The sequence below is a fragment of the Puma concolor genome, chromosome A3 (genome assembly GCF_028749965.1).
Source record: "Puma concolor isolate L17-30 chromosome A3, mPumCon1.1.hap2, whole genome shotgun sequence".
NCBI classification, from domain to species: Eukaryota; Metazoa; Chordata; class Mammalia; order Carnivora; family Felidae; genus Puma; species Puma concolor.
Genome location: NC_141669.1, coordinates 96,442,966 through 96,456,363, shown reverse-complemented (window position 1 = coordinate 96,456,363; position 13,398 = coordinate 96,442,966). Strand labels below are relative to the sequence as shown.

At 41.5% G+C, this 13,398-nt stretch overlaps 1 protein-coding gene across 3 annotated transcripts in view; it reads left to right on the top strand.

The window, feature by feature from the left end:
• RIN2 (Ras and Rab interactor 2) overlaps positions 1-13,398 on the top strand; it is a 225,342-nt gene that overhangs the window by 41,676 nt on the left and 170,268 nt on the right. For all 3 annotated transcript variants that reach the window (XM_086701579.1, XM_086701583.1, XM_086701580.1), the window contains exon 2: positions 4,578-4,701. The gene's annotated coding sequence lies outside the window, so the exon portion shown is untranslated. The remainder of the gene's footprint in view (positions 1-4,577; positions 4,702-13,398) is intronic.

Genomic DNA, 13,398 nt, shown 5'->3' with positions numbered 1-13,398 from the left:
CTTTTTCCCTTTGCGTATTCTTGCCTCTATCAGAGATTAAGTGACCATATATATATGGGTTTATTTCTGGGATTTCTATCCTATTCCATGGATCTATGTGTCTGGTTTCACTCCAGTACCATACAGTTTTGATTACTACAGCTTTATAGTATAGCTTGAAATCTGGAATTGTGATACCTCCAGCTTTATTTTTCTTTTTCAAGATTGCTTTGGCTATTTTGTGTCTTTTGTGGTTCCATACAAATTTCAGGATTGTTTTTTCCAGTTCTGTGAAAAAATGTTGTGGGTATTTTGATACAGATTGCATTAAATCTATAGATTGTTTTGGGTAGTATGGACATTTTAACAATATTTGTTCTTCCAGTCCATCAGCATGGAATATTTTTCTATTTCTTTGTGTCATCTTCAATTTCTTACATCATTTTTTTATAGTTTTCAGAGTACAAGTCTTGATTAAGTACCTCCTTGATTAAGTTTAGTCCTAGGTATTTTATTATTTTTGATGTAATTGTAAATGGGGTTGTTTTCTTAATTTCTCTTTCTGTTGCTTCATTATTAGTGTATAGAAATGTGACGGATTTCTATACATTGATTTTGTACCCTGCAACCTTACTGAATTCATTTATCAGTTCTAGTAGTTTTTTGGTGGAGTCTTCAGACTTTTCTATATATAGTGTCATGTCATCTGAAAATAGTGAAAACTTTACTTCTTCCTTACCAATTTGGATGCCTTTTATTCCTTCTTGTCGTCTGATTGCTGTGGCTAGGACTTTCAATACTGTGTTGAATAACAGCTGTGGGAGTGGACATCTTGTTCCTGACTATTGGGGAAAAGCTCTCAGTTTTTCACCATCAACTATGATGTTAGCTGTGGGTTTCTCATAAATGACCTTTATTATGTTGAGGTGTGTTACCTCTAAACCTACTTTGTTGAGTGTTGAGGGTCTTTATCATGAATGGATATTATACTTTGTCAAATGCTTTCTCTGCACCTATTGAAATGGTCACATGGCTTTTATTTTTTCTCTTAATGATGCAATGTATCACCTTGATTGATTTCCAAATACTGAACCATCTTTGCAACTGAAAATAAATCCCACTTGATTGTGGTGAATGATTTTTTTTTAACATAGTGTTGGATTCAGTTTGCTAGTATTTTATTGAGAATTTTTGCATCTATGTTCATCAGGGATATTGACTTGTAGTTTTCTTTTTTAGTGGTGTCTTCATCTGGTTTTGATATCAGGGTAGTGCTGGCCTCATAGAATAAATGTGGAAGTTTTCCTTTCTTTTCTATTTTTTGGAATAGTTTGAGAAGGATAGGTATTAACTCTTCTTTAAATGTTGGGTTCCCTTTTGAAACCATCTGGTCCTGGACTTTGATTTGTTGTCAGTTTCTTGATTACTGATTTAACATCATTGCTGGTAATCAGTCTGTTAAAATTTTATATTTCTTCCTGATTCACTTTTGGGAGGTTATATGTTTCTAGGAATTTATCCATTTCTTCCAGGTTGTCCAATTTGTTGGCATATAATTTTTTATAATATTCTCTTATAATCCTTTGCATTTCTGTGGTGTTGGTTGTTCTTTCTCTTTTTCATTTCTAATTTTATTTGTTTGAGTCCTTATTTATTTGAATCCTCTCTCTCTCTCTCTCTCTCTCTCTCTGTCTCTCTGTTTTTATAAATGAGGCTAAAGGTTTTTCAATTTTGTTTCAATTTTGCTGATCTTTTCAAAGAGCCAGCTTCTGGTTTCATTGATTTTGTTTGTTTGTTTGTTTCTGTTTCATGTATCTCTGCTCTAATCTTTATTATTTCCTTCCTTCTGCTGGTTTTAGGTTTTGTTTGTTGTTTTTCTAGCTCCTTTAGGTTTAAGGTTGGGTTGACTTCTCTTGCTTCTTGAGGTAGACCTGTATTGCTGTAAATTTCCCTGTTCAAACAGCTCTTGCTGAACCCCAAAGATTTTGGATTATTTTGTTTTCATTTGTCTCCATGAATATTTTTGTGTCTTCTTTGATTTCTTGGTTGACCCATTAATTCATTGGTTGGTAGCCTGCAATTTAAACTCCATGTATTTGTGCTCTTTTTTGATTTTTTTCTCTCATAGTTTCATATGAAATTTCTAGTTTCATAGCATTGTGGTCAGAAAAGATGCATAGTATGACTTTGATCTTTTTAAATTTTTTAAGACTTATTTTGTGGCTTAATATATGATTTATCCCAGAGAATGTTCCATGCCTACTTGAAAAAAATGTGTATATACTACTGTTGTAGGATTGAATGTTCTGAATATATCTGTTAAATCCATTTGGTCCAATGTGTCATTCAAAGCCACTGTTTCCTTGTTGATTTTCTGTTTGGATGATCTATCCATTGATGTGAGGTATTAAAGTCCCTTACTATTATTGTATTACTATTAATTACTTCCTTTGTTATTTTGTTAGTTTGTTATTAACTGTTTTCTATATTTGAGAGCTTCCGTGTTGGGTGTATGTTTACAATTGCTATATCTTCTTGTTGGATTGTTCCTTTTATGATTCTATAGTATCCTTCTTTGTCTCTTATTACAATTTTTCTTTTAAAATTTTAAGGCAAGTTGATTTATTCTCTTATGTTAGTCTTATGTTAGCAGAAGATGAATGTCTGCTGTATTCATGTTAGAAAGAGTGAGTTTTAGCAAAACGACATCATCAAATTAACATTAAATTAATCTTGTTACTTTTAATTGTATTGGTTTACATTCTTGTTCTTACATGACTTATAATTGTATATGGGTTTTATAATTATGTAGGATCATGATAATCAGGTATTTATACCTAGTTATTTTATGTTTACATACTTAATATTATAATATAAATAATATAATGGAGGAAGCACTTGAATTTCTGTCCCTTATAAGGATAACCTTTTTTAACTCACTGGCTTCCTTTGCTGTGTGTGACTGTGTGGCTCACTGTGAGTACAGTGGGCCAGTAAATTAACTCCCTATTTCTTGTATATCTATTAGCAAAGATTAGGAGACATTGTGATGTGATGTGAATGGCCCTTAAAACTTATTGGGACTGTTTATCAATAATCTTATCTAAGTGTGAAATAAGAGTCAGGGGAAAACCTGAATTAAAAAAGAAAGTGAGATTTAAATTGTTACCCAAAAAACATGATGATGACCATTGATATTGGTAATGGTAGCAGCAAACATTTATTGAGCATTCACTAAGTAACCTGCAATGGGCCAGTGCTTTCCATGGATTACTTTACAAGCACACCCCTTTGAAGTAGGTGCTATTCCAGTCACCCCACTTTACATAGAAGGAACCCAAGTTAAGTGAATTGCCTGAGAAACACAGCTGGGATTCAAGATCAAATGTGTTGCCCTGAGGCCTAAGAGCTGAAACTTCTCAAGTGTGAGAAGAGGGTCAGGGAGGCTGTTCCGGGCTAGAGCCTAACTCACATCCAGGGAACGAAGACATGCATGTGGCATCTGCACAGGAGTGTCCTGGAGGACGTGCTGGCAAGGGAGTCTGTCCAGTTACACAGCCTGATGGAGAAGCTGAAACTATGAAATATTATCAAAGTGTAAAAAACAAAAAGAGAGAGAAAGAGTCTTCTTATACTGATGTAGGGGGTTTTATAGGACATCTGGAGCATGGAATAAGTGGATGTAGGATGACACACAATGAACATTTATTTAGAAAAGAAATATATATGTGTACGTATGTGTGTGGGAGAGAGAGATTAAATCTTTGAATGCACAGAAGTGATCTGGAAAGATTTAATCCCAAACTATAACAGTGTCTACCCCTGTTGAGGATGTGGGCTCCAGTTGTTAGTGGTGATGGTCAAAGGGACTTGAGCTTTGATCTAATATTTGTGTTTTGTTTCTGTTTGTGAGCAGTTTGACTACATTTGTGTGCTTGGGTGATTTTGGAAAGATTAAGGCATTGATACAAAAAATGAGATATGGAGATAATTTGGAATTTCATATTCAGGCTGGACCCATCTTCAAAGTCTCAGACTGGAAGATTGCATGACTCTGTATAAGCTGATATGATGCAAGGGATAATAGAAAACAAAATGACACTTAACTGAAAGAGAAGACAGCTTGGTTGGTAATTAGCTCCATTTTTTAAAGTGAGAGTATTTTGGAGTTCTAGCATTGGCATAGGGATTTAAAGAACATTCTGGTAAAGTCCTTTTTTTTATGTTTATTTAGAGACTGGGGAGAGAGAGAATGTGAGCAGGAGAGGGGCATAAATAGAGGGAGAGAGAGAATCCCAAGCAGGCTCTGCACTGTCAGCACAGATCCTGACACAGATTCTATGAACCATGAGATCATGACCTGAGCTGAAATCGAGAGTCTATGCTTCACTGACTGAGCCACCCAGGTGCCCCAGAAAGTCCTTCTTTAGGCCCAGGAGTAGGACTTAGTGTCAGAAAAGTAAGGAAAAGCCATCTTCTGGGCTCCCAGCTATGAGTGCATCCTTCCAGAACCAGTGAGGCAAATCCTCTGTGCAGTTTTTCATGGTATTTTTTTTAATGCTTCCAACCCTCTAAATGGCCAGTTCTGTGTGTTGTAGATGGAGATAAGAGATCCGGACTTCTGAACTTCTGCTGGAAGAGATAAAATGTGCAAGCCCTTTGGGATGTTGGGGAGGCTGGGGTTGAACTGAAGAGGAAGACAGAGGCATGCTGATGTGAAGGGTATGTAATATCGAGATTATAAAACCCAGTGCATGGCACCCCAGGGATTTTTCTGGCTTCTGAGGTTCTACCGTGCAGTTGGAGAGGTTGTGTGCTCTAGCTCTGATATGCTGGTATGGGTGTGACTTCTCTGACAGGGGCAGCTGCTTACCTGTTTCCAGGTATCTTAGGGATTCGGTGTATGATGCATTGGCCACAGGGCCAAACCAACACCAAGGTGGTTGAGAACATAAACTGTAGCCACTCACTTTATGGAGCACAAAATACATGCCAGGCAAGGCTCTAAGCACTTTAATGGATTAATCCTTTTAATTCTCACAATACCACCATGAGCCAGGTACAGTTGTTGTCATTTTAGAAATGGGCCACCAGGGAGCACAAAGAAGCTGGTTACTCACTGAGAGTACATCGCGATGGTGGAGCTCCATCCCAGCATAAAAGCCTTACTCTGCTCTCTCTCTTCCTTTCTCATACATTTCCCACAGCCTCTCTTCCTATCCCTTCCTATCCCTGCTTTTCATCTATTTTTTTTCATAGTATCTTAGGTTTCCATATGACAGAGAGTTAGCATCAGAGAGATGTCAGCATATGTCACTGGCAGATCGTATTTCCCCAAAATGGCCACAACAATATTGCTTAGAACCTTGCCATGCTCCCTCAGGCACAGAAGTCTACTTTCCTTCTCCTGGAGTCTGGATGGAACTCAGTGACAGAGAGAGGGTGGTGGGAGTGACACTGAGTGACTTCAAAGCCAGATCATCAAAGATGACGTGGCTTGCACCTGGCTCACTCATTCTCTAGGAACGCTTGCTTTGAGACCAGCCACCATTTTGTGAGGAAGCCCATTGGAATGGTGGCACTTGTGTCTTTCACCTTATATCTAGTCATACACATACCACTGCAGCTGCTTGACAACTGTGAATAAATCTTATCTCTACAGTGTCCAGAATGTGCACCATTTTACCCTACGCTTAGTAGGTGCAGAGCTCCAATAATAATGGAGGCGGCAGCAGGACCAAAATAGGAGGGTTTTTTTTATTATGATGAAGGATAAATAAATGCATGTAAAATGTTAGACAAGTTTAATTCTTTAATTGTATTTTTTATTGCCTAATCCATTAGTTAACTTTTGCTGCCTGAAAAAACCACCCCGAGGGGCGCCTGGGTGGCTCAGTCAGTTAAGCATCTGACTCCTGGTTTCAGCTCAGGTCATGATCTTATGGTTCATGGGTTCGAGCCCCACATCAGGCTCTGTGCTGACAGTGCAGAGCCTCCTTCAGATCCTCTTCTCTCTCTCTCTCTGCTCCTTCCCAGATGATGTGCTCTCTCTCAAAACTAAATAAACATTAAAAATTTTTAACAAACATCCCCAAGATGTAGTAGCTTAAAATAGTAGCTTTTTTTTTTTTTAGTTTGGGACTCTGCAGGTTGACAGCTGAGGTGGGGTTCTGCTGGTCTGGCTGGCTCAGCTGGGCTGACATGAGCATCTTCAGTCAGCTGCCAGGTTGGTGATGGTGGCCTCCCCTGGGATGGCTCCCCTCTGCTCTGCATGTCTCTCATCCTCCCACAGGTTAGGGCTCCGAGAGAGTGAGCACGCGTGGCTTCTTGAGTCTGGGGCTTGAAATGACACAGTGTGCATCTGCCAGATTCTTTTGGCCAAAGCAGGTCACAGGCCAATCCAGGTTCAAGAAGAGAGAACTAGACTGTAGCCATTGGTGGGAGGAACTGCAAAGCTGTCTTGCAAAGAGCAGGCCTATAGGAAGGGTGGAGAACTGTGGCTGTCTTTGCAACCCACAATACCACGTGAAATGCTAATATTGTACTGCGGGTATTAACAGCATTACGATAGAGAATGGTAGAAAGGAACCCATGTGTATGTTTGATAATTTACGAGAAAAATGGAACTAGGCTGAGAAGAGAGGACAGCAAGAAGAAGCCGAGATGGGGAGAGAATAGAAGAGCCATGGGCCATTCTGTCCGTTCCCCTCCTGCCTAACTCTGTAAAAGGGGGATTGAGATGGGACGGGCATAGTAGAGCACAGGGAGAATAGTCGGTAGTAAAGACTTTCTTTTTTTTTTTTTTTTTTGCTGTTCTCTTCTCCCCCATTGCCAGCTGGGGGTGGCAGGTGATGAAGGTGTGACTCTCACATCTAACTTGGGGGAGCCAGCAGGGCTCCTCAGAGGAAGAAGAAGGGTCAAATGATCTGTCCGCCTAATCGCTTTGTTCCCATGGGATTTCAGGAAGGCTTCAGCTTATGAACACTTGGCCCCTTGAAACTACCACAACATTTATTGTCATATTTCATCATCATAATAGCCCTATAAGGGTGGGCTCATTATTATCCTTGCTTTACAGATTGGGATACTGAGTGCTAAGAGGTCAAGTAGCTTGCCCTTAATCACAGTTGAGCAGTGGCAAAGGCTGGGTTCAAATCCGGGCTGTGCAATGGCTTCTCCAGCACACTTGGCTGAATCCTGTGATGCCAATGTGGCCTGAAGGTTTGACAGAAATGGTCAAATGCCCCCATGCAGGTGTGATCAGAGAACATGGGGCTTACTCCCTTCTCTTCCCTTGGCCTGGCCTTCATTTGGATCCAGGTCTGAGGAGCATGCTACAGAAGGGCAGGGCTGGTGGGATGGCATCACCAGAGGAGAATTTGTCAAGGAGCAAGTAAGCAGCTATCTTTGGGATGACCCCCGCCTTCCCCTGGGTAAGCAGGAGTGGGTCATTTTCATCCTACCTGGGTGATCCATCTCCTTCCACCCCCCCTCCCCCCCCTACCTGAGTCCTGAGGCCCTAGGGGCTGGGCTTGAGTGCCCTATTTCATGGCACCTAGAGGGTGCTTTGGAAGGGTCTAGAACAAATCTAGGTCTCTGCTCACCAGACCAAAATCCTCAGTCTACTACTGGGCCCATCCTAAACAGTTCCTCTGGAAATGCCTCCCATGCCTTAGCCATGCACACCGAGAGCACAACCTGACTGGTGTCTTCCCCTGGACTCTTGTATCTTCTCTGATTCTTGGGTTTCTCCTCCATGTGACAGAGTCTCACTAATTACATATAATCAGTGGAGAATGCTTCATTCTTTCTGTTGCTCTCCCTGCTCACCGTTTAAAGGCTCATGCTGCCATCAGCTGGCTGAGAAATTTAAAGTGGTTTGTGAAGAATTTATCTCTTCTTGTCATTCTTTTTTCCTAGGTATTTTCCTCAGTCCTCCCGGTTCTTTCCAACATGCAGATGCAGCTTAGAAGCCCGGTAGTAATAAAGATAAGTGAGTCTTGCTTGAAATAGTAACATTTCTTTATGGCTTGCTGTGAGTCATGTCCTGTTCTAGGCACGTAACACATTCTTTCCTCACACAGTCCTGAGAGGTAGAGAGGCACTGTTTTTGTCCCCACTTTACAGAGGAGAAAACTGAAAGCAGTGAAGTCATCTGTGTATCATGGTCTCTGGGACATTCAAGTGCTCGATGAATGTTAGTTTTTATTTGTAAAAATGTGCCATGTCTTAGCTTGAGTCAAGAATTCATGTGCTGGGGCACCTGGGTGGCTCAGTCCATTAAGCATGGCTCAGGTCATGATCTCATGGTTCGTGAGTTCAAACCCCGCATCAGGCTCTGTACTGCCATCTGGGAGCCTGGAGCCTGATTCAGATTCTCTCCCCCCCCCCCCCCACCCTCCCCTGCTCACACTGTCTCTCTTTCTCTCTCAAAAATAAACATTTAAGGGGCGCCTGGGTGGCGCAGTCGGTTAAGCATCCGACTTCAGCCAGGTCACGATCTCACGGTCCATGAGTTCGAGCCCCGCGTCGGGCTCTGGGCTGATGGCTCAGAGCCTGGAGTCTGTTTCTGATTCTGTGTCTCCCTCCCTCTCTGCCCCTCGCCCGTTCATGCTCTGTCTCTCTCTGTCCCAAAAATAAATAAACGTTGAAAAAAAATAAACATTTAAAAAATTATATATAAAAAAGAATCATGTGCAAATATTTATATGGGCATTGATGCTCAGACAGGGAAGGAGAGGGGTGGAATTGAGAAGGGGTAAGGCCATCAAGATGGACCATGAGTGGGTGACACTGAGAAACTGGGGCTCAATCCCGCTGGGGATCTGTGGGAGACAGTGTAGGATAGATCTTTGAATCATCCCACCAAAGGACATGGAAGCTGGGGTATTCTTGGAGAAATCATGGGGATCTTTTTAAAGTAGTTGTGAACTTCATCACTCTATCCCGTGTGTTGCCACCCATTTATCCAGGGAAGGAAACCAGGAAAAGCTATTGTGCATTACTCCCCTTGGCTTCCTGTACTTCCCCTGTGTTCTCCGCATTAGCTGTCCCAGTCACAGTGCAGCATACCACCCCCAACCTCAGTGGAAAATTCATAATAAGCATTTATTTAGCTCATACAACTGAAAGTTGGCTGGGGTTTGGCTGATCTGGGTTGAGCTCAGCTGGGTGGCTCTGCTTCTGGCATAGGTCCAGCTGGGCTTGGCCTCTCTTGGCTGAGGTCTAGGCTCAGGTCTGGTGCACCTGAGCATATTCTATGTCAGGCTTGTGGGCAGCTGGTACTCAATGGAAACTCTGTGTGTGACCGTGACAGAAGCATAGGGGTGCAGGTGGAAACCCAAGAGGCCTCTTAATAGACCTTTCTATATTACCTTATTGACTAAAGCAAGTCACACAGCCAAACCCAAGGTCAGAGGCAGAGAGGTATATTCTGCTTTTACTGGAGAAGCTTCTGCTACTGGCCGTGGCTTAGAATCAGTAAGGCACTCTACTGTGTTTCCTCTGTCAGCTGCTAAACTGTGCAAATACAATGTGAAATTTAAAAGTTTTAACAATGCCAGTTTTCGTTATCACTTTGGGCAAAGTCCCAAATCTTTAACAATATTCTAATTTCTAATTAATGGGAGATGAAATGGTTCTTTAAAACCGCACACCCTCAGGTTCCAGAAACCTCTTTGCTGTCTCAGACCTCAGCTGGAGATTGTTGCCTTATCTCCTACGATGAAGTCTCAGTGTGGACTCACAAAGTGTCTGGAGCTGTTGAGCTCTGCCGTCCCACCGTGACAACTTGTTACCACCTGGGCAGCTGCCTAAATGGCATCTGCCCCTGCCAGTTGCTCAAGCTTGTCAGAAGGAGATAAGAGCAGCAAGTGGAATGAATAAATTGTCAATTATATTGATGGGTGTATTTTCCTGCATTTCAGGAGAAGGATTGAATCCTGTAAAAATCTCATTTCTCTGCTTTTCTCAGTGCCTTGGCTCTCTCATCTGGCACGACTGCAGCTTGGCTGGAAGGAGAGGAGGCAGAGCTTTTATGTTGGTTGGAATTTGCAGCCATAAATTTGCAGGACTTTTTCCAAGTTAGCATGGAAAAGACTTGCCGTTTTATGCTTTTTGTGAGTTGTAAGTCGTAAAGCATATGCTCAGGGTGGCTTGACTGTTGTGTTCTTGGCCCTGTAAAGGAGGTCTGCTGAAAAAAAACCCTAAGCCTTGAACGATTAAACGTCTTTGCAAATGCTCATAAGTTATTTTTACTGTGTCCATGTAGCAGCCGAGCAATCAAGTGAGCACAGACCTTGATGCTGACGTCTTGACGATGGCACCTTCTTTGTCCCAATAGAGCATTCTAATTAGCCCATGAAATCATATGCTTCATTAATACTAAATCAAAATGCCTGTGAACTTAGTGGTTTGTTTCTGTTTTTATAAATGCACAAGGGTGGAGCAGAAAGTGCCAGATGTGTGAGCCAATTACTAAGTGTCACTTCTTGGTGGGAAGGATGGTGGGGGTGGGTAATTGAGACAGGGAAGGGAAAGCGGTTGTGTTAATGGGCAGATTACCACTGTGGGCAAGTGGGGCTCCATCCTGCAGGCGAGCTCTGGGAGAGTATTCGACCTCAACTCAGAGTTGCTTCACAAAGGAGTGAGGTTGCTGGGGTATTTTATTCACCAATTCCCATCCATCACTGGTGAGAAACATTTCAAGGGCCAGTGACTCACTGGTCTTCTGGTCCACTCATGGGTGAGTCAAGCCTGCTGCTGTCAGTCTTCAGAAAGAGTGCCACTGGTACTTGCTGTGAAAACCCTAGACAGCTGTGGAAGTGGTAGGTGCTGAGGGGACATGGTGAGGTGCTATTAGCATCTGCTATAGGGCACTCCAGAGATTTGGGGGAATGGAAGGAAGGAATCTGTAGCTTTTGAAACTGAGCACAGAGAGGCTAAATACCGTTAAGGCCTTTAGGCTGAATGGTGAGCATTCATTTGGATGGTTATTTAATTTATTTACATTTGGCACAGACATACAATGAAGCACTATACAACCATTACCAAAAGAGGGAGAGTTAATGTGCTGACATGAAACTCTATTCAAGTTATAGTTTTGGCTAGAAAAAAAGCACAGTGCAGAACAATATGTGTAGAATATGCTACCTTTTTTTGTTTTTTAATTTGACAGAGAGAGAAAGCTAGAGTGGGGGAGAGGGGCAGAGGGAGAGAGAGAGAATCCGAAGCAGACTCCATGCTCAGCACGGAGCCCAACATGAGGATCAGTTCCCACAACTGCAAGATCATGACCTGAACCAAAATCAAGAGTTGGATGCTTAACCGACTAAGCCACCCAGGTGCCCCTAGAATATGCTTTCATGAAAACATTGGTTTATAATTTACATGTCATAAAATTCACCCATTTTAAGTCTACAAATATGAGTGTTTGGGTAAATACATACAATTTTCTAGAAATTTCATGTAAATGGAACCATATAATATTTGGACTTTGTGTCTGACTACTTTCACTTAGCGTATGTTATTAAAATTATTTACATCATAGCATATGTCAATAGTTTGTTCCCTTTTTTACTGTGGAATAGTATTTCATTGTATGGATATACCACCTTTTTGTTTATCCATTCTACAGTTGATAGAAATTTGGTTTGTTTTTTGTTTTATTATTGCGAATAATGCAGTAATGAACATCCACATGCAGTCTTTATGTGGACATATATTTTAATTTCTCTTGGGTAGGTACTTAACCAGTGAAATTTCTGGGTTATATGGTAAGAATATGTTTAGTTTTTTAAGAAACTGCCAAACTGTTTTCCAAAGAGAGTGTATCATTTTATTGCATTCCCACAATGTATGAGGGATCCAGTTTTTCTATATCCTTACCAACAACTGGTATTGTCCATCTTTCTGAGGTTAGTCATTCTTTTTTTTTAATTAAAAATTGTAATATTTATTTATTTTTGAGAATGAGAGAGAGAGAGTCTGGGGGAGGGGCAGACAGAAGGGCAGAGGATCTGAAGCAGGTTCTGTGCTGACAGCAGAGAGCCCAATGTGGGGCTGGGACTCACAAACTGTGAGATCATGATCTGAGCCGAAGTTAGATGCTTAAGCAACTGAGCCACCCAAGTTCCCCGAGGTTAGTCATTCTGATAGAAGTGTAATGGTGTTTTATCATTTCCTAATGAAACTTTATTTGCCATACTTTATTTGCCATTCATATATCTTCTCTGGGGAAATGTCTATTCAAATCTTTTCTCATTTTTCTTTGTTTTCTTATCGATTAAGAAGGGTTCTGGACTGTTGTAATTTTTTGCTGTAAGGTCAAAATTATTTCCAAAGAGAAAGTTAAAAAAAAAAAAATCCCTGCCCCCATCATTGTCCCCATGCCCCGTCAGAATGGTACACTCAGGAATTGTCTCGTGGTGTTACATCCTCAGTAAAAGAAATAAAAGGAAGGGCGAGATCAGATTTTTGATCTTTTGCCAAGAAGTGTCATTGTCTGGTAAGGACACAGTGGATCTTTATTTTTTTTATTTTTTATTTTTGAAAATTTGTTTAAATGTTTATTTTTTTTGAGACAGAGACAGAGCATGAATGGGGAGGGTCAGAGAGAGGGAGACACAGAATCTGAAACAGGCTTCAGGCTCTGAGCTGTCAGCCCGACGCGGGGCTCGAACTCACCGACCCCTAGATCATGACCTCAGGCCAAGTCCGACGCTTAACCGACTGAGCCACCCAGGCGCCCCTAGGACACAGTGGATCTTTATTAAATCAAAATATACTTCCTCAACTACTTTCTCTGTGAATGGGAAATTGATGATTTAAAAAATGTCCAGATGTTGGATAAAGCAAAACATGAAAGGGCTCATTATAATCTTTCTTTTTTCAGTCCCTGCAGAGGTCATCTTCCTCAGCCTTTTCCCTCCGCATATGGTAAGGTCAGGCACTTGCTGTGTGTCCTACTGCCAATGTAGATAGATTCAGACCTGGGGAGCAGAGGAGTGAGCCAAGCTGGTTCGCCCATGGGCACAGGCACTTGCTTCAGGGCGCCAGCGTGTTCCCCAGTGGCGCCCCCATTCACATCTTCTCCGCGTTGACACTGTGCACAGCCAGCGGGTCTGTGGAGTTGCCTCTCTTTCACTTCCTGCCAAATCTGCTACTTCTTCTACATTTTCTCATATAACGAAAGTGAACTAAATATATGCCTGTAGCTAAATTTACAAAGTTCAAGCAGAAATGAATAGGCTAGTTACCTAATAGCAGATGGAGTATAAAGAACAATGAGATGGAACAGAGATGCTGCGGTCCGCATGCCATCTCCTTGACTTAATGGCTTTCAGGTTTTCAAATATTTAATGCGTACCAATTATTCATTCTTTCATTCATTCATCGAATCTTTAGGAAATCCTACAATGC